The sequence below is a fragment of the Buteo buteo genome, chromosome 1, assembly GCF_964188355.1.
Source record: "Buteo buteo chromosome 1, bButBut1.hap1.1, whole genome shotgun sequence".
Taxonomy (NCBI): domain Eukaryota; kingdom Metazoa; phylum Chordata; class Aves; order Accipitriformes; family Accipitridae; genus Buteo; species Buteo buteo.
Window position 1 is genome coordinate 73,798,559 of NC_134171.1, and position 26,132 is coordinate 73,824,690.

General features: G+C 37.0%; 1 long non-coding RNA gene across 1 annotated transcript in view; it reads left to right on the forward strand.

Annotated features, from left to right (window-relative positions):
• LOC142029682 (uncharacterized) overlaps positions 1-1,679 on the forward strand; it is a 97,808-nt gene extending 96,129 nt beyond the window's left edge. The window contains exon 4 of the long non-coding RNA XR_012649982.1: positions 1,274-1,679. This is a non-coding gene — a long non-coding RNA (uncharacterized LOC142029682). The remainder of the gene's footprint in view (positions 1-1,273) is intronic.
• The last annotated feature ends 24,453 nt before the right edge of the window (positions 1,680-26,132 follow it).

Here is a 26,132-nt window from a genome sequence, read left to right on the forward strand (position 1 = left end):
TAAGACCCTGAGAAATGTGAGAAACTGCAAGGAAAAAGGTACAGCTGAAAAACCATATATACTTGAAAACTTATCAGAAGTGTTTAAGAAAATCATTCAGCTTCTACCCTTTGCACTTGGAAGAAGCTAATAGCCAGTAAGAGTCTAATTGGTTACCTAGCATGTGAATAGGCATTTCCTTGCCTATAGTTTTCTGTTCTGTTCTGATATGAAAACGTTTTGCTTACTGTCAGTCTGTGCAGTTCATAGGCATCTCACAACATTTGCATTGTTGAGATTTCGAAACTCTGTTTTCCAGTGAAAAGAACCCTGATTGCACCTGAACAGCCTTCCTCGTAAAAATGCAGAAATTACAGGAAAAGGGTCTGTGACATTGAAGGCTTCCATCTCTCTGACAATAGTTGTGAAATGACTTTCAGAATGAGGAAAAAAATTAGGCTTTCTAACATCCTTCTCCCCCTAACTTTGTGTCCACAGAACATGTGGACTAAATCTGCAGATAGCCTAGGATAGGGAAGGAGGCTGTCGCAAAATGTTGGCATAACAGAGGGAAAGATGTATTCAGAAGCTCCCTTGAATGGCCTTATTGTATCCTTTTATCTCTCTATTTTCCTTAGGAATGAGCTATGCAATTATCTATCTTATGACTTGGTTTCTGAAAAATTGCTTGAAGCAGAGCTGTGGAGGACACTGACTGAGATCAGTAGCTCCGCCTTTCAAATTCTTGTAAATTCACATTCTGTTGAATAGAAATGTTTGCGAGTTTTTATTTCTAGTTAACAGATATTTAAAAATGTGATATAGAAACTTTCCAGGAAATTGTGAATTGCTTTGGTTAAAAACCCATATATTGGTGCTTAAAAAGAATTATCGTGATACTAATTCCAAGAATACATGAAACTCTTCAGGCTGAAATTACTGCCTAAAACTTCAACCTGTAAGTGTTCATATTTTTGCTAAGCATTTTGAAAGTTTGGCCGTGTAAAAATAAAAATATAAAACCAAATAGATTTAAGAGACGATGCACAAAGAGATAGCTGTTTAATGTTTAACTTGCTAAAGAACATGTTAGTGTTTGATTGCCTACCTGTCTGTACTCTGTAGTATGATAGTAAATCCCATCAGCTGTGTGAACCTTCTTACAGTTCTCTGGGTCATGAGATGCCATTTGTAAGAATAAGGTAAAATTAGCATGGTAGAATTTTATTTTGGTGGCTTCATTGTTAGGAATTAATTTACCAAGTACTGTCTTTCTTTTTAAAACGTTTCACAGGTACAACAATGAAAGTCTTTTTAACACGAAGGACTAATTCAGGCTAAAGAATATCTGCTCTGTAAGCACCTTCTCTATGGAAAACTATGGATGGATTTTATCTCATTCAGTATCTGAAGTATCCCCAATGAATTAGTGACTGACAGTACCAGCAGACTAAAGCTTAACTGTGTAGAGTGATCAAAAGCCTGGGAGAGAGAAAACAGTGTGAAATGGTAAAGATTTAATTTTTTTTTAATTATTCTAATGGAATAATGTTGGCTCAAGGAATTTTTTTGTTTGTTACCGAGCAAAAAGTGATGAAACATTCACATTCTTTGCTGTGTGCCATATTCTGCTGTTCTTCTAACTCAGAAGATCCAATTCAAATGTATGTTTGTTTTTCTTACACACTATCTCTAAAACTATGAGGAAATAGAACAGCAGTTCAGCATTTTCATGCTGATATGCACCACTAGAGGCCATCATATACCTCCTTAAATATTAGATAGATATGCAAATTATTCTAGAGATGATATGAATACCCAATGAATGTAAAAGTCTATATAAAGGGGTATGGGAAAACTCCTTATTTGAGAGAAGACTTTATCACAACTGATTAGTGTGAACACTATGTCTTCTCAGGCCAATACTAATTGATTCAGAGCACCTGTATTCTCACATATATTCCTGCATAACCTTTTAGTAGAACATCGAGTATATGTGATAAGTGAACTCTGGAGATGTTCTGTGCAGTCTGCAGATCTTCTAAATCAGTAGAAACAGTAAAGCTTAGAAAATAAAATGAGAACCTTTTAGGTTGATTTCAGTATGCTTTAATTAGAAATTAAGTATTTTTTTTCCCCCCTCAGTCTTCCCATCTGGAAAATGGGATGTCATTCGTGATCCCCCAGAGACAACTACTCAGGATTCATTAATGACCTAACATGTAGTTGCTACTTCAAGTAACTGACTGATATGTAAAGTAGCCTTTGTGTTACACAGTGATACTCTTTCTTGAATTGTGGAAACAAATGACTGACTTTATAGATGAAGAATGACAGGTAGCATGTTTTTAACTGGAAAAAAAAATCAAATTAGCATTCATCTTTTACGATCGAGAGGTGCTACCAAAAGTAGTAACACAAAAGGGTGGTAAATAAAAGAATTAGTTTTACAATGGGCTTGGGTGACTTTATGAAAGGGCTATGGTGTGGCAACGACCTTATCCAGGAGGTCTCCTCCAGTCCTTTGGTTTTCGGTTTACTTCTTCAAGCAAACTAACCATTCAAAGAAATGTTAGCTTATTTTACTTTTGTTTTGAAGACTTGCTGTATGGTACTTTATATAATAGATTATTAATATGTGAAAGCTTTGCATGTGTGTTTGAGAAGTAGATAATTAGAGTACAAGTATTGTGTTATCTTAACCAGCTTGGTATGCAGGATTTTCTCATCAAAATGTTGAAAGGAGAGAGAAGATCAAGATAAATAACAAGCATCAAGTACTACTGTAGTACCTCCAAACTACTTGTCTGGCAATACAAGCAGCAGTAATCTACATGCTCTACAGTGTATTCAAGTATTTTTAAAACAAGAAAGGGATAATATATCATAAGTAGCCAAAAATAAAAAACCTCGAGTGTAACAAAAGTGATACAATAAGTGTTTTTGTCACAACAATGCATGCTAATTTCTGGGGGTTTGGAGGGGCGGAATCTATTTCATAACTCTTAGTGGTTTTATGAAAATGAATTTGTGGTTCAAAATTATAACGGAAGACTACTCAAAATGATTACAAAAGGTCACTAGATATCCTGAGGTTATCATAAAAAAGCAGACATGCACAAGAAGGCACTATGGCAAATTATATACATTTTTCACCAGATTTGGAAAAAAAAAATACAAATTTTACAGAGCTCAGGATCATTGATAAATCTCTTGATAAAAGAAACAAAATTTATTATGCTATTAATCAGATGAAAGAAAAAAGCCATAGAGAAAAGAGACTAATATGACAGCATAACTTGGTATTCAGTGGCCTCTGAACTAATGAATAACACTGAATACTATTCATTCGATATACCTACCATGAGTAACTTCACTTCAAAAAGACAAGTGAAATCTCTCTTTTCTGGTATAATATTTTTGAAATAAGTTCATTTCAGAAACCTATTTTTTCTCAGAGGAATTAAAACTATATGTAATTGTCTTGCTCTTTAACTTACTGTATTATTCCTCAAATATGTACAATATTCTTCATTTTAAACAGGTTTCCCAAACTGATATTAGCAAACTGATGCACAAGATACCATTTGGCTTCCCTTTCAGATCTTCACTGCTTTGAAAACATGGGGATTTTCTGCCCATGCTTTGGAGTCCAGCTTAACAGGATTACTGAGAAGGGAAGTCTGTAAACAAGGTCCACTTCCCACCTTGGGGACAAAAATGTTATAAAAGAATGGAAGGTGGATTTTAAAGAAATCTCTTTGATCAAGTCTTGAATAATTTCTATTTCTTCAGTACTTGCTTTTCACGCGCACCTGTGCAGCACGTCCTGAGCTGCCCAGACTGAATGGAAATGAAAGTGTGGTGCAGACATCTGACTTGGTTGGACTGTACATGTGCTTAATGCAACGCTTCTTTCCAGGGCTTGTTGTCTTGGTCAAAATGGTGCATTTCCAGTCTGTAGGGCTTCTGGACCCAAACTGGCACATCAGCATTTCTTTCCACTGTGTCAATTTATCAGCTTAAATGCTTGTTAACTCCAAGAGGACTGAACCATGCTTCACTGTATGGTGTAGATATGTGATTTTGAGCATGTTGCTTTTCATCTTTGTGACTCAATTTCCCACCTGGGAGATGGTGATAACAATGCTAATGTGTCTCATTATTGTCTTGCCTATTTAAACTGTAAGCTCTTCAGGGCAAGGACTGTCTCATACCATATGTCTTCACAGAGACTGGCAGAATGTGTCACTGATTGCATTTGGGGTCTCTTGGTGCCACTATAATTAAAAGAGAGACAATAATATTAAAAAGGAAGAAAAAGGGGGAAGGTAGGTCTTGTGTCAAGAGGCTTGCAGATTTCCTGGTAGCAACCCAAAAGCAAGAGAAAAGTTTATCTCCAAGGAGAATCCTTGCTTTTTCCAACTTTCTCAACTCCAAATGTCATGTTGTTTTTCTAAGTAGTACAGTAGGGGAGCTTTGCAAGCAGGGTAATCCAGAAGCTAATGGGTGGTATTTTACCATTACAGATCCTAACTGGAAGAGAAGGATTAGGAGTTTGAGCTACTGCAAGGGTGTGGGTTGGAGAACAGGTCAATTTTTTAATAGAATTGCACCTCTAAAATTAGAGCGCTGCCTCCTTCCTCGTTAAGGGATGAACAGATGTTTCTGAGAGTGGATGAGGTGTTTGCACTCACGAGTGGAGAAAAGCAAAGGCAAGCTAATGTGGGAGAGGCGGAGGCTGATTCACATTCTGCTGGAGCACATCAGTTGCTGACAGAGCTGTGTTCTGTCCCAGTTAATGGGAAGAAGCCTTTCATCAGTCGTTTTATGCAGTAGGATAAGAAGACTAAAGAAAGGTATTCCTGTGGTTACTAAAGCTGACTGCTGAAATATAGCCATATATGTTAATAGCTCCTTCTTTGGCATTTCTAAATCCATGTCTTATCTGAAAATGTTCCTAAGATTTGGGTCCAGTACCTATTTTGCATGTCAGCTGAGGACTGTTCTGCAAAATTATTTCCCCTTCATTGAGGACTTATCAAATACACCATGTACAGTAAATCCCTGTTTACACTTTGTCTTTCTTGTTGAAGTCTTCAGATTGCTTTAGCAGAGTTTACTTTATTACTAGCTGATGTCAAAACCAAGAAGCACCTTCTGTGTCAAAAGGCCAGCTTTTTCTCAGCTTTTTGCCTGACAACAATTTGGCTAGATTTGTTTTTATAGCCTATAGGAATGCTTCCCATGGATTGTGTAAAGTGGGCAGCAAATTGGGATTTGCTCTGAAGGCTTTTATGAATTTCTGACTATACCCAAGGTTTATAGCCTGGACCAGAAAGAGAGCAAAAATAGATCATTATTACTTAACTAATGCATGCAGTTCATATTTTAGACTCTAGTTCAATACTCAGTTGTTCCACAATGTTTGTAAGAAGTATTAGGACCATGGTTGTAAAGATATTCTGTACTGAAATGACACAGATTACAAGAGCCAAAGTTTCATATTATTATGTTCCTTTTTTTTATTCATAAAAAGCCACAAGCTTATGTCAGAGTTTTGACAAGTTTCCAGTCTGAAATATAAAACGAACTATTGGCTGTGCATTTAGATTTTCTGAAATGGGGTTAACTGGGTTAGTAGAGTAATGAAGAACTTCTCGTTTGTTGCACTGCAATAGTTCAAAACTGGTTTGCACAGAACTGAAAAACTCTAAAATTTCTTTTCTGACATAATGCAGTCTTCAAGACCTGGACAAGAAGACTTCTTGACAAACTAAGATACCTCATGCCTCTGAGATCCAAATTGAAACATGGAGGGGGGAGCAAGCTTTCCTGAAAGAAAACTTACTTAAATATCAAGAGCTTAAAAACCCCTTGATGAGCATGTACTCATGTACTGTGGTTTTATTTCCCCTTCTTTTTCCAAGTGTATTGACCCTTATAAATGGAAAGCAATGCTTGTTGTCTATCAGCAACTGTTTAAATACTATTGATATTCTTCACTTTATTTTTTAACATCTTGATCTGAGTTTGTGTCCTTCTCACAGAAGTGAGAATTTTTATTACAGACCATTAGAAATATTTAGAGCAAAGTTAAATTACTCAATGTAACTTTTCTTCCTGACTTGGATGGAAAATTATTGTTTATTATAGAGAAACAAATAGTAAAGAAGTTATATTTAACAGAGAGAGTTCCAGAACTGGCTCTGTTCCCTAGTGGAGGTGGGATTTCTTAAAAAAGTAAGGATTGGTAATGGCTTTAGTCCTTTCTTCCCATTCTCAGCAGTGCTTGGGCAGGCAGCATGTACTTCTGCATCCTGCAGTCCTTTGCAGCATAGCTTTCAGGCTGAGGGAGGTGGCATACAGCTGGTTTCACACCCCTCTCTGCTCAGGAGAATTTACCTGCTTTCTGGAAACTACTTGTAGCTGGCTGCAGCAGTGCCCCCATGATTTATGTTAACTTATTTAACAAATAGCTCCATGCCTTTGGGAATTTATAAGATTTTGTAATTGTCTCTATCACGTACTTTGACTTTTTTTTTTTTTTTTGTAGGATAACTTAAACCAAAAGCCCAGTCTTGTACTGCTGAGACTCAAAGTAATAGAGTTGCAAATTATAAGCAAGTCTGACTTCTCCATAAAAAGTTATACTATAGTTCAATTTGATACTTAAGAAACAAAATGTTCCTTTCCCTATTATTTTTAAATGAAATTAATTTCTATTCATTAACCATCCTGTGTCAACCAAAACATTTTACGATTAGCGGTAGAAGCTCTCCTCAAATCTTCCTTTTTCCATCATTTCCTCCTTATTCTAGAGAAAAAAAATTTCTTCTTGGGGAACATGCCTACTTCAGTTGAAAGTTATAACTGAAAAATAAAAGCAAAGCATATGTTGAGTGGGAAGGAGATAGATACAGTGTATATGAGAGTTTGGGGTTTTTTTGTGCCCACATTTACAAAAAGGATGATAAGCCTTTGTAAGCGGAGTGGATGTAGTCTGGGAAACAAATCTTTAGTCATATACATATTCTGTTTGTTTATCTATAGGTTTTGCTTTGGTTATATCATCAGTATTATTTGTGAGTCTTATTGATACTTCTATAGTCAATAATAATATTTAAATTTTTATTCATGACTGTATAAGGAGAATTCTTTATGCCAAATTATTTTTGACTATGAATGAAGGCTACAGAGATTTAGCAAAGCACAATAATAGTACCCCTGGCTCCACTAGTCATGACTAAGATCTTACTGTGAATTTCCCTATTGTCTAAGGGCAATAACTGGTTTAGATTTGATTTGTTAACCAGCAGCTGCAGCAAGTAAGATCAGTTATTTGCTGAGTCCTTTTTTTGTAATTTATCTCCTTCTCTGGATCATTATGACTTGTTATTTTCAAGATAGGTTTCAAATAAAAAAGTAAGGTCTGAATTATTCACAGGATCTAAACACATGCTTAACTTAATATTTTACTTTTATGGGAATTTCTACTGATTTCAATAGAACTGCTTATTATGCTCAAAGGTGATTATTTTCTGGGTGAAGGGCTAGTATCATATAATTCTTAGGAAAAGGACCACATTTATTGGGTTCTCTCTAGTTAATAAGGCTTAGTTAAAATTTATCTGTGAAGTTTAGATTAGCAGGCAGATTCAAATTTCCCCAGCATTTGGAATTCAGTAGTTTTGCTGGAGATCATCTGTGGAATAAATTTCAATTTTTAAAAAGCATCTATTATCATGCACATTTATTTATCTAAAAAGATCCTCTCTTAAACCCATAAGAGCTTAATGCCATAATTGCTTTTAATGTCTTGGCCAAATGTGAATTAACAAAACCCATTGGAAAATGTGATTTATCTGCATCCTTAATTGTAGGGTGACCCCTCTCTCTGTGAATTCCAAATCACCTCATTATATTCAAGTCCTACATAGGTACTACCACTGGGAAAGGTATTATGGATCTCCTATAATAACAATAATAATTAATAATAATTAATAACGAAGATGGACTGGTTAGCTTGGTATGTAGCCAAGGCACTTCTGTTGGATTAACAGTCATTTTTTCCATTTTTATCATACTACATCTACTGTGTTTAATCACTGTATTACATTTTACCACATTAATAGGTAGATAGACTCTGAAAGCATGTGCATCTTATGTAAAAAAAAAAGTTCCAGCTAAACCCATACAATGAAAAAGTAGGGCATGAAGGGCATAGGAAATCTCCAGCTTCTGGCTTTCTTTACTCCATTTGATCAAATTTCTTTCTGTAATGAATCCCTGGTTATCCTAATAGGTTTCTACTGGTTGACTGGGAAGCCAGGATATGAGCCTGCATGGGTCAAGAAGATCAAGAATTTCTAAAACTCAGTTTTTGGAAACACAGTCTTAGGTTTTGTTCTGTTCCAATAGAAATATCTGAACCAAAACAGTATTACTTGTTTTCTAGAATCACTTTGGGGAATAGATCTGCTAATAGTGTCATTAAATACTTAGCATCCTGATAATACCCTCTTCAGACTGGTCCTGGAGCACATCACAGTTGTCCTTCATCCTCCTAGCTTGCGTGAGCTTTCTTCTCTTGAAAACTCAGGTTTAGCGGACAGCCAGAGGGAGATCTGGTAATTCTCCTTGCTCTAAAACTGAAATTCATTCACGGTGTGAGCAGGATAAACCCCTACAGCTGGGGCGTTCACATTCTTTCAGTTGTATACAGCCACTAATGACTTTCAGGGAAAACTACTGGTTTTTTCAGTGGGTTGTATTAACCAGCCAAATGCCACACTAATCAATTTTAAAAAGAATCATAGGGATGAGCAGTGACTGCTAGGGTAGGGAACTGCAATAAGCAAGGGTAACATTAACGTGTTTTACTATGAAAATTACTGAAGCAATTTACCCAGAAACTGTAGCCATTATCAGAATTCTTAACACCCAGATTTCTCATTCTCTTTTGTAAGCATTAATCATATTTTATTTTTAACCAGAAACCTCAAAGCAGAATTAAATTAAGTGAAACTTTAATAATGAAATTGCATACCGTATTATTCAGAAGTTATGCAGAGAAGCTTTAATATACTTCATTAGGCAGAGAAAAATGTTGAAAGGATATGGTTAATGTTCATCTGCAGTCAGTTTCTCTTTTTATTACAAGAATTTTGCTATTGACTTCAATGGGAGGAAAACCAGCCTCTGCTGAGGTGGTATAATAGTGTGGGTTAGTCTCCTGAATCACTAGAAAAGCGTTATAGAATGAAGTCAAACTGAATGATGATGCCTGTTATCACACGGGAAGGAAGGGATTTATTAAATTTAAAAGGGCAGAAGCACAGTTGTAGGGCTGAACTGGGACCAGCGTTTGGGTGATCGGCCTCAGCAGGGCTGTCGGGGTGGCACCAGCGGAGCAGAAGGGAACGCACCTGCAGGGCCAGGTACTCAAAATCTTGTGTCAGCTCCGCCAGCCCCAAGCAGGGCGAAGCGGGGGCACCACTGCCCCTGACTGTGAGGTGACAATAAAGGTAATGGGGAGGCTGGGGGTAGCCTTTCTTCTCAAGCGTTCTGCACAGGGTTGTATGGAAAGGGAACGCAGAAGAAAGGGTAGCATTTAAAGAAAAACAGAATGAGTTTGCTTCCTTTTTGGAGCATTAATTAAAGCTATAGGCTTGGTAAAGCCTTGAAATTACTGGAAGCACAGAGACTGGAGGGAAAGCTAGCAGCTCCAAGGAACACGACGTCTGAAAAAAAGGTATGCTCCGCTGAAATGTGTTACGACATGTCTACCACACACTTCAGCAGTGTGTAAAGTACGTGCTCCTTCTTAGTAACCAGCTTTGTGGCCTTAGCCAGACCCTCCGTCTGCTGCCTTGTAAGATTTCTGGCAATGAAGTAATTGTTAGATTTTAAAGACTTTTCTCCTTAAATGAGGGGGGGGAAGTGACAATATTTTTCCACAGAACCAAAGTTATCTATTGTTCTCAACATTCACTTCAAGTATACCAACATCCCCAACCTGAAGAGAAGAACATCTGTAGGGCCTGTACGTACCAGACTTCTTTGTTTACGTGTTTATCTTGTTACTATTGCTGAATCTCATACACAGAAAATGAAAGGGTACCAGAAAGATGCCACAAGGAAATGCCACACGCAGGCAAAGCAGTTCAGGGCCACCCTACTGGGAGGTGTACCTTTGGGGCCAAGACCTCGATAGAGCAGCTCTTCAAGCTGAATAAGATAGAGGTGCTCTCACTTGTCTGACTTCTGACTGCAAAGCAGAGATAAGACAGAACAAAGACAGGTTTTTAAGAGGATGAAAAGAAAGAAATTAACAACCTAGATTCTTAAAAGAGAAAGAAGGTACTCAACTGCTACTGTGTGCACATCTAGGGAAGAAGGTAATAGTGTTTACAGCCACAGGAGACAACTGGAAGAACTGGGAGAGCATGCTTCCCAGCATTACTGTTGCACAGCAAGAGGTGAATGTCCTAGTGGGAGACAGAAGATGAGACTTTCTCACTGAGGTTTTAATGTCAGAATTCCTTGCTGTCGCTCTCCTTTCTAACAGCAGTAGAGTTCAGCCAAGACCAGTAAAGCTGTAGAAGTTAATGGGAAAAATGCTATCTAAGCAAGTAATCTGGGCGGGAGAAACCTATGGTTGCACTGGCAAGGCAGTGTACCTTTGGAAAAACTGAGCGTATGTGTGAGGAATTCTGCAAATTTCAAACATTTGATGAAATACATTAAAAAAATACATTTTTTCACTCCTCTCTCCTTGCCCTGGTAAAAATCCTTTAAAATAGTAACAATTTGACAACGTAGTTCTCTTCCCATCACATATATCAGTAAGATGGGTTCTTGGTGTTCTGGTGTCCAGCATGGCACAACTCTAACCACTTTCTTTCCCTGGTAGATTTCAGCTGCTGTTTTTCCCTCCTTTCACTCTGTCCATACTACTAAAGGGTGGGGGGGAGTGGGGGGGGGAGGAAGAGAGATGCTCAGTGAGGACTACAGAAAAAAAAAACAAAAACAAAGCTCCTAAGAGGTGGAATTCACAAGTCAGCTTGAAATGAACAGGAAAATCTGAGTTTCCCGGTAATATATGAGTGTTTTTTCTTCCCAGTTAATTGAAATCAGTGTGAAGGAAAAGCAACTGACTTGGAACAAGTAGTTGACAGCACTTCATTTTCATATAAAATATTGCTGCTGTCAATGGCCCAAGCAGCGATCAAGACAGGGGGTTGAAACTGGGAAGAAGACCAAAAAGAACTAGTAACACTTTTTATGGGGGAACCAAGATAAATGAATAATAGGAAGTAGACTATAACACAGTGATAGAAGGGCAAAAAAATTGCTGATGCTCCTGCTAAATAAATCATTAGTGTCACTATCTTACAGTACTATTTTTTATATTGATATTAGACCTACTAATAACTCCCTGCAACATCTTGCCCTGAGTTCTGTCTTTAAATGGTACCTTAGGCAGCATGTGTATAAATTCTCTACCCCATGAGAACCATTTCTTTTATTAAGTTAAAATGAAACATCATATTCTTGTAGCAAAAACAGGGATTGAGTTAGAGCACTTCTTTTTGTTCAAATGAGAGGAGTTGCTTAAATAGCACCCTTGAACTATTAGACTGCCAAGGTTTACTTTGAAGCTATACAGTGGAAGAAAAAGCACCATCTCTCTAAAGTTTTAAATACTTATTTTCACATATAAAGACTTTGAGATTCCTTGTTGGCATTAGGACAGTAACCTTGTCGTATTTCAAATACACAATCTGTATAGAAGCTCTTTTTTCAAATGGTTTATGCCTGTGACTTTCCAGATACAGCTGTGATTTAACGGATCAGCTGTTAAGCAGATGTCTCATGAAAGGTAAGTGGCATTGGTAGGGTTGAAGGTTAAATGTCTTTGAAGTCCCAAACAGCAGTAACAGTGGTCAAATAATAGATGCCTTGTGAGAGCTGATACTTCTTTCTCCATATCTTGATAAAAAGTTGGACTACTATACAAGTAGTGCTGCAATATGAAAGTATCAAGAAATCATCTTGTAAAAAGTTCTACATTTCTGTCCTGGAGTCCTTACATTTATGACAGGCCACGGCTGATATCCCTCAATATGGCACTGAAACATAAGATTGTCAACTACTTTATCTGTTACCAGTGTTCAGAGATACCTACTTCTTTGTTTTAAGAGTACAACTAAAATAAGCCTATAAAGGTAAACAAAGTTGTTCAGCATGTAATCCATGGGGGACGGGAGGAGCCTATTAGAGTAAATTGACCTTTTGAGTTGAATAAGCCTGGACAGAAGTATTTGGCCTGAAATTTGAAGTAAAAGTATTTTTAGCATTGGTGGAAATTCAATTCCTAGGACAAAACCATTAACGTGCCGATTTTGTTGAAATCATTGTCTTAGTAGAAGGAGCTTTTTGCTGCAAATGAGATTGTTTCTATTGAGCAGGGATTTTTTACTTTGGGTTTATTTGGTGGGGTTTTGTTGTGGTGTTGTTTGTTTTTTTTTTCTCCTGAAAAGCGATGAGAAAAAGGTTTTCTTTTGCTAAGTTGTAAAATATGAGGACAGATAGGCATCTGGCAAAGCTGTCATTGCTCCAGAGAATTCTTTGGAGCTGTAATGGTGTCTGGGTTTGTCACATCACTTCTTTCCACCGGTAGTTAGGGGTTTTCTGTAATGATCAATTAGTGTGCATGCAATATGTACTACTTGGCATATACCCAATATGAAATTGTGCCTGAGTTTTTCTGTAGATTGCCCTGGACTTGGCTTTGGGACTCTGAGGCTTATTTTTTGGCAGTCAGAATTGTAGGTGTCTGATGTTACCAATAAATGCAAAGTTATAACACCAATGCGCTTTTTTTTTTTTTTTTTTTTTTTGGAGGGAGGAGCAATAAACAAAAATATGGCACAACAGACACTTTTTAAAACAGAGTGAGTCCTTTCAGTTGTCCATCTGGAAAACTTTGATTTGCATCACTGAGAATATAATTGTTCTACCAACAGGCTCAATTTTCTATATGATCAAACAACAAAGGCAGCTATAATGCTTTTCAATAAGATGAAAGTCTTGAAAGACCTAATAAAATGAGAGGGGAAATTCCCCCCGCCACGTGTGTAAAATACAGAAGCATGTTCACAGAGCTACACATGGAGATTGTGGATACAAGGCTGTCTTTATGGGTGACCCCTACTGTATTTAGAGGTTTTTAATGACATCAGTTTCATTACAGATGTGGATTTCTCTACATTACTAGAGTTTAAAGGTAGGACTCTGTATTACAGGAGTTAATTTCTTACTGTTAATTTTTTTATTCACATACTTCTTTGATTCTGTTTTTTTTGTTTCTGAAAGCGAATGTGATCTTTTTACTTTTGACGATTTTTAACATGAATAATGTGAAACACACAAAAAATGCCGTAAGGCTTTTAAAACCATACCTTTTATAAAACGAGGCACAATTGAATGCATGTGCATAAATACTTACTCTTTAAGTGTCACTGTCTTTGCGAACAATTGGAAATATTGTAGAAGGTCTAAGTTTTGGGAACGAACTAAAGTTACCCTTTAATTATAGTCCTGTTAAGGTCAATACATTGCTAATAATCAAAAGTATATGGAAGAAAAAGAGCTGTAAAAACAATGTACATGTGATATTATTTTCAAGAAAGAGTAGGACTGGCCCAAGATACATGGGGTTTAGGAGTAAGCTTTGCTTGTAAACAAGCAAAAATTATAGAAGTTCAGACTGTCATGCTTTAGTTTTGAAGTCAGATTTCCCAAGTTCAGAATAAATCAAGTTCATGCTGTACTTTCTGGGCAATACCAGAAAAAAATAGTGCTTTTCCCTGGAATGACTGGTTTCCTTTTACCTTGTTGAAATAGGCATCTTTTGCAAATTTTGCACTTATTTCTCATTAATAGCCTAAATATTATTTCTGATGTTGTCCTTTGAACTACTGCACTCTCTGTTCCCTGCCCATAGAAAACTTTCTGTTGACAGTCCATTAAAACCGCCGTCGCTGTGCCCCTGGCTTACGGGAGTAGGGACCATGCTGTTTGAAGAAGTTGCCATGCCCTGATCTTTGTCACACGTGTGTCATCATACACCTGCTGCTGCTTGCAACTATGCTTTACCTTAAAAATACTTTCTGGCATACAATAGGTCCCTGCCCCTATACTTATATGGATAGAAGATTAAGAGGTTGCGATAGCATTTTTTTACCATCTGACAACAAATTGGGCTAGAACTGTATACTTGATATGTGTGCCTTTTTTTTTATTTTTACAGTTTGGAGTATATGATTTTCGTCTTTTTAAATTTGGATTTTTAATTCTTTTTTGTCATCCATAATCTCATAAAACTTGATATGAATGTATCTGTAGTTGGAACAGTCATCTTAACTGCCATTTGCTGAACAGGGGGAAGCTTTACAGCTTCAGAACTCTGTAACGTTTCTTTGAGTATCATTCAGAGTCACAGCAGGATAAGCTTGTCCCCTCTACGGATTTTCCATCAGCAAACTCTCACCCACAAACAGATGACACTCTGGCATAGGAGGGCTGTGAGCACAGTTGCCATCTGCTCTTGCTGTCCAAGCAGCTCCAGCTCTGGTGCCTCTTTCATCAGAAATCTGTGCAAGCTCAGACAGAAAACACTCAGAAACTATCTTCTTTATCCAGAAGGTCTCTCACTATTGCTTATCCTCCTGGAGAAGATGATGAGCCACTCCTTTGTTTCAAAGGAGGCAAAAACACTGTGCAGAGCTTGTAACACACCGTGGAATGGTGGGATATAATGTATGTTAGAAGGATGAAGAGGATTTGGGGAAAATATTAAAAGCTTGCTTTGAGGTTCCATAGGCCACTAGGTGCAATACTTGCTCCCCACATTGGTTGTAGAAACGTGTGAAAAAGCATTAGACTTGAAAGAGTTGAAGAGATCACTGAGGTTGCCTCCAGTACTGGAGTCCTACAGTGAAGACCTATACCTCCACAGCAGTAACCAAGTATGTGTAGCACCTATTGGTGTAAGGTTGTGTAGGCATGACTCCTTATGGAGGCAATGAAATGACTTTTTGAATACGTCAATCAAGTTTGGAAGCATGATTCCTGTACTCATGCATTTCCTCTCTATTTTAGAGCTCTACATAAGAACATCCTGTTTGATGCGGTGAATTTTGTATGTTGGGAGGAGTTTTTCCAAGTAGTTTGAAGTGATCTGGTCATTGCAGTGGGAGGACAGCAATCACCATGGGGAGCAATTCACAACCCTGCTGGAAGTCATTGCTTGCATCAAGGATAAACTGAGATTCTGCAAAGCAGAGCAAGCTGCTCGACAGGAGACTGACCTCAATCGGGGTAAGAAGGAAGTTTGAGACTAAAGGGATGGGAGAAAGAGCACCTTCAATTATTTGATGATGTGTTGTGTGTATGTGTGTGATGTGAAGCTTTAGCTTTTTGCTGCCTTTTTTTTTTTTTTTAAATCACTGGAGACCAACTGTGCAATCCTGCATCGTTATACCAAGATGCTATACATTTTTTTCTCTTTATTTTTTAGCATATTAAAAAAAAAATCAGCCTTGCATCACCATCAGCTGTACTATACATACAAGATGTGGTATCCATACAAAAAATACCCTAAGGACACAATCCTCAAAATAATGTATTGTCAAACTAGTGGCTAGAAAACTATTAAATCAATCTTAAAATTCAGTTATCTAAGAAAAGTCCTAAATGATTCCCATATCTAAAAATGGAACAGTATAATACTTAGCTGTTACATGTACTACAGGGGGAGTTTTTTAGATATGCAGGAATTTTGACCGAACCTACTAAAGGTGTGAAAATATAAGTGGTTTTGTGAGTAGGTTTAGAAAAAAAGCAAATACTGGAAGTGTGGGCCTGATTATGTGGGAGAAATCTGGGAAATGTCTAAGAAAATGCAGCAGTTGCAGAATCACTTTCGTGAGTGGCGGAGGGAAAGAACTTTACAGTTTTACCTGGCTGTGTAGGGTTGATGTGGTGTAGACAAAAAAAATCCATTTTACTTATCCACAGTTTTCGTGTCCCTGCTAGCTTTCTCAAGGAAATTAAATAGTCTGAGAATAGACATTAAAGTATGTTTTATCTTTAGGAAGTACCGGATCTAGACTGAAGAGAACTAACTTTCATCTGGGTAACAATGGATATTTCCCCCTCTGATTAGCTCACAGCACTACCATTTCCTTTTAAGCTATGACAGACTTTGCCCAGCTATTGTGGCTATTCAAATTTTGTCTCCAGAGTAGGTCAGTGAAATCTCCTGTTCTGGTATCTGTACCATAAGAATGGTTCCTTTTTTCCAATAATTATCTGGAGCTTTCTACTCTTATTTTGATTTTTTCTTTCATGAAGCTACATTTATTATATCCAGCAATGGCTAAAACAAGCATTCTGAAGGTGACTTGTGTGTCTAAATAACCAGTCATCAGATCCCTATATCTTTTAGTTTGGAAATTATGTTGTACACCCTTAAGAAACTGCTTCTAAACAAGAACAACAACAGCAAAAAGGAAAACAAAGCCCCAAACCTTTCTTTAGTGATGTGCTCGGTATGAATACGTGTATGATAGTTCTTCAAGAAGAGCTATGATAGTTCTTGGAGAACATACAATACTTCATACGTTACCTTAATATTTTAATATTTACAGTTCCAGGCCAGAGAAAAGAGAACCGAAAGCACATCAACTGTTCTGTTGATTAAAACCCATCAAACTAGTGGAGATCTTCCCAAGGTTAAAACTCAGTTACAGATTTATGTGCTCTCAAGTTTACAGGTACTTGATTGAATAAAGGGTGCTTATCTGGACCTGTAAGTTGAAAATGGAAAAAAGTTTGATGACCTTGGACAGGCCATGAAAGGCTTCAGCTGAAATCTGAGTAACAATTTTTATTGAATTTTTTATTTTATGAGGTTCAAGCTACAGAAAAAATGTTGAGCTATTTACAGATCCTATTTTTCCTTTTTTCGTAATGCAAGAATTGAAAATATCATGAGGATTACTGAGGCAGTGCCCAAATTATATTTTATTTTCTAAGTGGATAAAGTACAGAGAGCTTTGTTTCTTCATTTTCCTGTATGTCATGCAAAAATTAATCATATTTTTACAAGAACATTTGTATTTTCTTTTGTTTAAATGTCCCAAATTCGAACGTGGACTCGGATACAGAGCAGCAATATTCCAAAATTAGCATGAAAGAAAAGTGAGAGTTAATTATCTGCTCTGTTTCCAAAAGCTTGCAAGAAACAGAAGTTTTTCTTTTTAGGATATCATAGTTTTAGAAAGCAAGAAGAAGCTGGAAAACAGCCATACACATGACATAATTCCCTCAAAGACTGGAGGGTGTCCAGATAGGAACATCAAGAGGCTTTTAGTGCTGTTAAATTAGAATCAATTTCCCTTGTGGGAGGGGGCTAATTTGCAGACAGAAAAGAAAAACAAGCTGCAGTACAGATTATACCTACTAGGTATGGCACAGTTGATTTACTGAATTTCTCCATTTCCAACCCTTCTCAAGATACCGCTGCTATGAAATAAAATCAAATAAATCTTTAATTAAACAAATCCACTGCAATGCATATTTTTGGGTTTGATTTCCCCCCCGCCCCCAACAGTTAGGTTAGGCAATATAATAAAAATGGTGATAATCATAACAAGCTTCTTGCACATATATAAAATAATTAACTGAATATGGATTCAGCAAGACATCTTCTCAGGACTGAGGAGAAGGATCTTTCAGGAAAGACTTCAAGTGGAATGAGAATACAATATGTCTTTTCATTGTGGAGTATGAAGGATAAAAGGTTTGTAGGGTGCTAGCAAATTAGTCATGAGAATTTCAGTTATTGTGCCTGCTAGCTAAAACCTGAGGAGAGCGATAAAGTTAAGATATACTGGTGTGAACATTTAGATCTAGATCTCCATGTCTGAAGCTTAGTAAACAGGTACTCATAGAGTGAACTGCTAATGGTGCATATTAAACCATATAATGGCTATGAATGGAACAAACCAGATAATTGCAATGTGCATTGAAAGGTTTCCAGGTCCTTGTGTTCTCTATTAAATTCTTTCTTCTCCTCTTCCCAAACCTCTAACATCTTTCAAAATTGCAAGAAAGAAACGTGAAAAATATGTCACCAATTATACTGATTTCCCCTGGTTTTATTCCAGTAAATTATTTGATTGAGGATGAGGGCTTCTATGTTGATAAAGTTTTGTACAAATTTGTAGGGTTTCAGTTAACATTCTGTCACCTTAATTCCTTGATATAATTCATTTAAAGTGCAAAACCAGATGTTACCTTCTCCAACATGGGACCATGTATTGCCCCAAAATGCAGTTTAACTATGGTGCCTTATGTCACTTTAATCAACATTACTAATAAAGATTCTGGATATTAAACGATATGTACACTTCTTTAAAACTGTTGCCTTAAAATTATGCTTTTAACCACTCGTGCAAATCTATCTGCCTTCAGCATGTTTTTATGAGTAAAAATGAAGATTTAAATGGGAGACAACAAGATTTTGTAAGAGTACCTGCAGATGTAGGGCAATATGGCATCCAGTATTTGGCAGATGTGAATGGTTAGTAAAAAGGATATCTACCGAGAGATTATTATCAAAGTCTAGTACTCTGTAAAACTTACTTCTGTGTTACTATTAACCTGATTTCTTCTGTTATTTAGATTCAGGAATTGAGTAGGTTACAAGTGAAAGAAATAATCAAATGTTTTAAAGCTAAAAAGACATAGCATAAACCTTTACCCCATGACCCATTGCATTCAGTTACAGGAAGGGCCAGTTTTAGGCTGGGACATGTCCTCATTACAGAAATAACCTCTAGGCCCACTTACCATTCGGTATGCATCCGTATACCGTATACCATTCGGTATGCATGCAAATAGGCTATACAAGTGTGGTTTTGGTCACTCAGTGAAACAACTCAAGAAATGTTTGTCAGCCACGTTTCAGAGGCACCCAGCCATGTAGATTTGCACATGCATGTCCTTGGATGGCAGACTGCATGGCCTAGTCATGTGGTGAAGGACAAGGTCAGCCCATGCGAGTGATCAAGGAAGCCAGTGCACTCAGTCTTGACTTACTAAAAGTTCAACCTAAATACCACGTGTAACGAGAATTCTCCACATCCCTAGAGAAGTTCTTCCACTGTTTCTCTGCATTTAGTGTGGGTTGGGGTTTTTTTCTTCTTTATTAGGTTTCTCAGCATTCATCTTCTACCCGGTCTCACGTCAAAACTGGACTCTCGCTCACACCTGTAGGGTAGTACCATATTTTGATTGTGAAATATGACAGAATTATGTTTTAAAGAGTTGCCTGAAGGAGGGGAAGTAGAAAGCAATGTGAAAAGTAAATGAATATCCTTGCTCACATCAGCTGTTTATAAAGATTTAAATTTGATTTTCTCATTTTACAAACAGTGAGAATGCTGCGTCTGTAAAAAAATGCCAATCACCCCAGTCTCTAAATAAAATTATTATCTGCTGAGATAAAAGAAGTTTTGTTTTAAAATCAAAAAGCCATCACACATTGTCCCTGATGTGTTACAAAACCAAGTTCCCTAATTACAGAGCAGAAAGTTATATTTTCGAACGTGGTTTGTTTTGGAGTTTGGTTTGGTTTGGTTTTTTTTAGTCAAAACTGGAGTGATGAGAAGATGACCCTGGCAGCCTTCAAACAAAGCTTTTAAATAGAACGAGATGAGTTTGTGCAAACAGGATCTGTTCTTCAAAACTCACTTCTCAAAACCTGGTAGATATTGAAATGAGCAGGTTGACAATATGCAGTCTATGGAGTAGTTTCTGACATTTTTTTCTAGAAGTAATAGCTGGGAAATTTGTCTCTATTGCAGGACTCATCCTCAGGAAAGCCAAAATTATCTGAGACAGGATACATAATGTTTAATGCTAGAAATGAACTCCATTCAGTTGGAAAACGCCTATCAGCACTGTATTTTGTTGCATACTGTAATTACAAAGTTAATTTTGCAAATCTCATAAGCTGAGCACTTTGAAGACTCGTTTGAATTCTTTAAATGCTGGGCCTAATAACGTTGCAGGTATTTTCAACAACTTTATTGAACTCAAGAAAATTATTCTGAAGACTTCTAAAAAGAAAAAAACCCCCACATTTAAAAACCTATTTCTACTTTTCTGCCATTAAGAAGAATAAATCCAGGGATAAAAATAAGAAAATTTTGAAGGAAACCAATTCTATTTAAAATTGACATTACATTAATGGATCTTATAATTCCTTTTATCTGCCTTTTGTTTTACGCAACACAAAATAGTTTAGAAATGTGTGTTGTTTTGATTCTTAACCCTCAACAGAACTGAGAAATGTTGCTGTGAAAGGTCTTGGAAGCAAGCAAGGTGGTTTATCTTCAGCCTTTGGAAAGGAAAGGATGCTAAAGGCAAGTAGTGCAGCCAGAGGAGATTAGGGTGTCGGGTTTAGCATTGACCATCTGCGTTCTGATGCCAAAGTTACTGAGAAGGAAGCTGCAATAACTGAAAATGGGTGACAAGACCTTGGACAAAGCCTGCATCTATGCTCAAAAAGATGCTTTATTTTAGTTGTTCTTCAGAAAGAGTCTTCAAGAGTTAGGTGACTTATATGAGGACAGAGAGGTGTCCAGGTTAAGAAATAAACAAACCTGAACATAATCTTTAAGTCTATGCTAAAAATATCTTTTTATTGACAGAGATTGTCAAGTACTGACTGAAAGATCAGTATTTGTGTTGGTATCACCCCTATTATAATCAGCAGAATTAAAAATGAACTTTTAAAAGCCATCATTCTAAGTGACATGAAATTATTACTAAATTGAAGTAATGACTTGAATAATGTAGGTCTGCATGCATTTTCACTAGAATTCCACTGCTAAAAGCTGTAACATTTTTTGATTGATCATTTCTTGCCTTGTAGTATCTAAGATGGAATTTTGGATCTGTGGAGGAGCTTAGTAGCTCAAGTGTATTTACATCAGAAGCAGAATTTATGAGGATACTTGAAATGCCATGTAAAGGATGCTACAGAGGAGCTTTGAAGGTTTCCTTCAGCCTTCCTGATGCAAGAGTGGCCCAAAAAACTAGCTATTGAAGTGCTTCTAAGCTGCACACGAATCAAAGCTGCAGATTTCATCTTCAGATGGAACTGTCTAGATCTGATCAGAGATATTCCAGGAAAATATAGTTGGGAAAGCATTGATTTATGCTGGTTTTCACTAATCATCAGGAGGCTTTAAAAGAAGGGTATGCGTAAGAAGGGGGAGCTATTGAAATAGTCACTTGCAACAAGACTGGGTTGCAAACTCAAGAGCAAGAGCCTGCTTTCAGACCAAGCAGAGCAGGTTACTGGGTTTGCATTACTCATAGGTACAGAAATCCCAAGACTATAGGTTCACTTTTTCTTTTTCAGTGATTGTTTCTTTATGCAAACAGATCCCTTTAAGGAGCATGAGAGTAAGACAGCGGCTGTGTAGTTGGCAGTACCTGTTGTGTAGTTTGGGGGAATAATATCTGGATTAAATAAGAAAGCTTTTCTCAAGCAAATGTTATGATTTCTGAGCAACTAAGAATCTTTTCCAGAGAGAGTTTTAAGAGAATCTGTTATTCTTTTCCCTCTAATGAACTGTGAAGCTAAATTTCAAAGTGGTTTCTCTCGCTTTTTGAGAAGCATGATTATTTTTTTTTTTTTTAATGAATTTAAAACAGGTTCTAACCTTTCAGCACATTGGACCATTATGGCAGTCGAGCCTACACCATGGGGTATGCTTTACATCTCAAAATTCCTGTTCCTTCCCTTCCCAGCAGAGGGTTCACAGCTTCTGGGATTTACATGCTGTTGCAGGAATTAAGAACGAAAGGAGGACAAAGGCTTTCAGATTCTATGATGGTACCAATATTCATGTGGTTATAAATCAAGGAGGTCTACCCATCCTTAAGTAATGGTTTCTGAGATAGTAATCTCTTCTGTAAATTTATATATCTATATTGTACATAAAATTTAATGTCCTTGATGAGGGACCTTGTTTTGTCCAGACCTCACTCAGAGCCAAGACAGCAGGCAGAGGTTGTCTTTGTCTGTGGTCATGCAGAGAAATATTGTGTGATATGAGCAAAATAGCACAACCACTTGCAACTCAGCTGAAGAGAGCCTCTAAATCTACTGTTCTGCACAGTTTGAGTAGCAGAACTAAATAAAACAAAGCCATTTGAGAAATTGTTTTCCTAAACTGTGAAGGTGGGTATTCTGTAATGATATTAGGGAAAGGCCACTGCTAAATTTTTCTGCTAACTGTACCTATGATATGCAGCTCTAGAACAACCGTATGTTAAAGATGGGTTTTAGCTAAACAGGTATTTAAGTAAGTACTGGAAACTGTTACTTATGTATGCTTATAGAGCAGCTTTTTACCACTTCCTCTCAACTCAGTTGTTGTTGTTGTTGTTGTTTGTTTTTGTTTTGTTTGGTTCCCCCTGTCCCGCCCAAATCCTACTTTATTGTCTCTTTCATGAATGGTGCTACAGCATGTGTGAACTTTGAAGTATGCTTTTTTACTGGATTTTAATTTTGGTTGACAAAGGGACATATCTCCTTTTTAAAAAAGAAAAAAGAAAAAAAAAAAAAGGACAAAAAATCCCCCCTGCTACTCTGGTTTACTAGATCAATTTTAATTTAAAGGTACCAAAAGGTGTTGCACTTCAGATTTCAAAGAAGGTTAATTTTTAAATACTTTCAGCTCAGCATTCGTCTCTAAGAATTTAATTACAGATATTGTCAGGCCAAAACGTTCCTTCCTGACAAAGTCTTGCTTTAGTGTAAACCTAGTTTTCCTTCTCACAGTGAAGACAGACAGCATTGCATGTTGTCCCAAATGGAGACGAACATGTGACAAGCTGGGAAGTAAGTGGAAATAAAATCAATTTTTCCCTATTAGTGTCAAATTAAAAGCAAAGTAAGCTGTAGAAGATGCAATAGCAGAAGTGACAATTGAAACAAGTGTTCTGAACAAACAAACAAGACCAATAGAGAATCAATTCTAACTTTGTTAGGTAAAGGGACCTTTGGTGGTGGTGATGTTACAATGCACAAAATAGTATCTGTTCAAATTCCAAAGCAGCAGCCAAAGACTCTGTGTCAACAGGCAGGAATTTAAAGATATAAAAATAATGAAAATTAATGGGAAATTATTTTTACAGAATTTAAACTGTTAATACAGCCCAATATAAATGTCATTAAGATTTACAGTTTATGATATTATTTTTAAAAATTGCTGTCTTTTTCACCTTGACTTGAAGTCTCTTACCTTGTCACAAATTCAAAGAAATCTTTACATTTAAAAGAGATAGCGTAGAAATTTTTTTTTCCCCTTCATTTTTCTCTTCCCTTTCACTTTCCTCGTATTCTTTCCCCTTCTTGTAGTTCTCTTAATTCCCTTTATGTGCCTTGAGGGTATTAAACATCTCTCCCCACCCCCCCCAACCCCCGCTTCTGCTTCCCCCTTTCCTTGTGTCTTCCCCTGCATATGGTGCTGATTTTCTCTCCCTACATTAATTTCTCCTAGCTGACTGACTTTCCCTCTGTGCTTTGTGGTTCTGGCTGATGCCTCCAGTCATTTGCAGCAGGTCTAGTTTCATTCCTCTTTTCAAGCCCTTGGTGGCAATACCTCCTCTTCCTGGCTTCCATCGATGCATGCTAGCCTAAAAAACCTGGTGCCACCAAAGGTGAGGAACCAGAAACACGTGGTAGAACAGATCTCCCCAGATGGTCTGTAAGTAATCTGAGAGATGCTTAGCTGGGAACTCGGGGAGCAGGCTGCGGCTGGGTAGGAGCTCGCTCGTTATGCGGACCTGATGATGAGAAGCTGACTCCTTGCAGCAAAAGGTGATGTATGTTAGGGCCATATCCCGCTCTCTGGATGCTCTGTCAGAGAGAATAAGCATCAAATGTTTTTTCTTTTATGCAAGAACAAGAGTTAAATCTTATGTTTGCTTCCAGTTTGCTTATTTTCTGGTTGGGCCAAGCTTTGCACTGGTCACTTTCCTGTCCCAGGCAGGGATGGGTAAATATCTGAACTTTTCTAGTTAAAATATCTAGAAAATTCCAAGTCAGTCTCTGCAACTAAATATCAGCCTTATAAAATGACACCTATCATCACCTATTTTGCCTTGGTTGCCTTACATAGGCATTTTTCCAACTTAGGGCATAAGGAAATACCTATGATCTGTGTAGTCCAAGCACAGTTGTATGATTAGTGTCCAGAATCACTGGTCCATAAATGAAAGCAACAGCACATGAACAATGAGGAAAATTAATTTCTTGAGTTTACTGAATACATACCACATTTAATATAGAACATTTTCATAACTGTACTTTCACAAAACTATAGAAAAAATGGTTTAAATTTAATGAAGAGATTTGAATAAGTAGTCATCATCAAAACTATGCTAGAAGTGCTTATCTTAAATTATTTTTTTTTCAATGTCATAAGGTTGGACCAGTGATTCTACACTATCAACCTAACTTTTTTCCCCCCTCTGTGACAGCTAGAACAGGAAAAAACAGACAACACATTAAATGCAAAATGTTAAAAATTAGGGAAAATTTTGAAGTGCTGTTGAGGACTGAAGGAATTTTTCCACTATAAATGTAGTTGTTGCATAATTAACATAAATTGACATAACCAACATTTTGTAATTAGATTCTTTATTAATAAATTCTAATTGTAAAAACACATGGATTTAATTGACATTTAACATGTTAGCTATTGCAAGCTTGATATCAATTAACACACTTATCAAATGTCAATTACCAGTTTTTCAGTTTTAATTGCTGTGAAATTGACTTGCCATGGGCTACCTTTTTAAATGTTAATGTATTAACAGTGTTCACAGATTTGATGTAATAAATACGACATCTAATGTGCACTTATTGCTTATGCAGTTTGACTACATTATATGAGAAGTTAAGTGTATTTCCTTCATACTTATTAAACAACAGTAAGAAGCCTTTTACTCATTAATTTACCATACAATTAAATTTGATGCCAGTTTGAAATAATTATCCCACAGCCTTCAGGACAGTTAGTCAAATAGGCAGGTCACCATTTTAAACTAGCATTAGCAGATATTATTAGAACTATTTTTGAACACTATATTGTGCTGCCAACTTGCCTTTTAATAGAAAATTCTCCATTCACCTCCCATATTTTCCTGTGTTACCTATATAAAATAACACTGGCTTATATCCCATGTTCATTTTAAAAGAAAACAGCACTGGAAATCCAGCTACTGCTGATGGTCCTGTCAAGTGAGTTGACCAAATGTTCCCTTATTTATGGACCTATGGATGGCACTGGGCCATGGTGCTGATATAAGATTTTGAGTGCCAGGAGCAGTTTTGGGTTGACAGCTTTGTCATTGGCATCATCCTAAAGGATGAAATTTCCATTGTGTGTAGAATAATTACACTAAGTTCATCCACAGCATTTTATTTTAATTTGTAGAACTGACATACTTTATGAAGCTAGGCACCATCCCCATTTTAATGGAGAGAAAAGTGAGATATGCAGTAAGGTCAAGTGATTTGCCTAAAGTCCTGAAGCTTGTCAGTAGCAGAAGTGGGCAAAATAAGTTCTGGTTCAAGTTCCATTTTCGGAGTGGCAAGAGGATCAGGCTTTCCCAAAGGCAGTGCATAGTGGTGACGGATGAAAGGAGCGTTAATCACAGGCCTCCTGGAAAGGAGGGCTGCTTATTTAGCAGAATAGAATGAATATTTAACAAGACCTTTCAGAGTATTGTAGAATAAATGCATATATCTGTAAGTTATTATGGCTTAAGGGCTAGCTATTAAGTGAAAGGATCAATGTATCAAATAGTAAATGCAGAACTTTTAGAACTAGAGCTACGTGAATCATGATCTCCCAGTCTGCTAATGAAACACACAAAGTCGGGGATCAAACTTTGCGTCAGACCAAACTGTCGGGCTGGAGTTCTCCCCCCGCCGAGTAAGAGTGATCTGCACTGCTGACAAAACTATGGTTTATTAGTAATGGGGGGCAAAC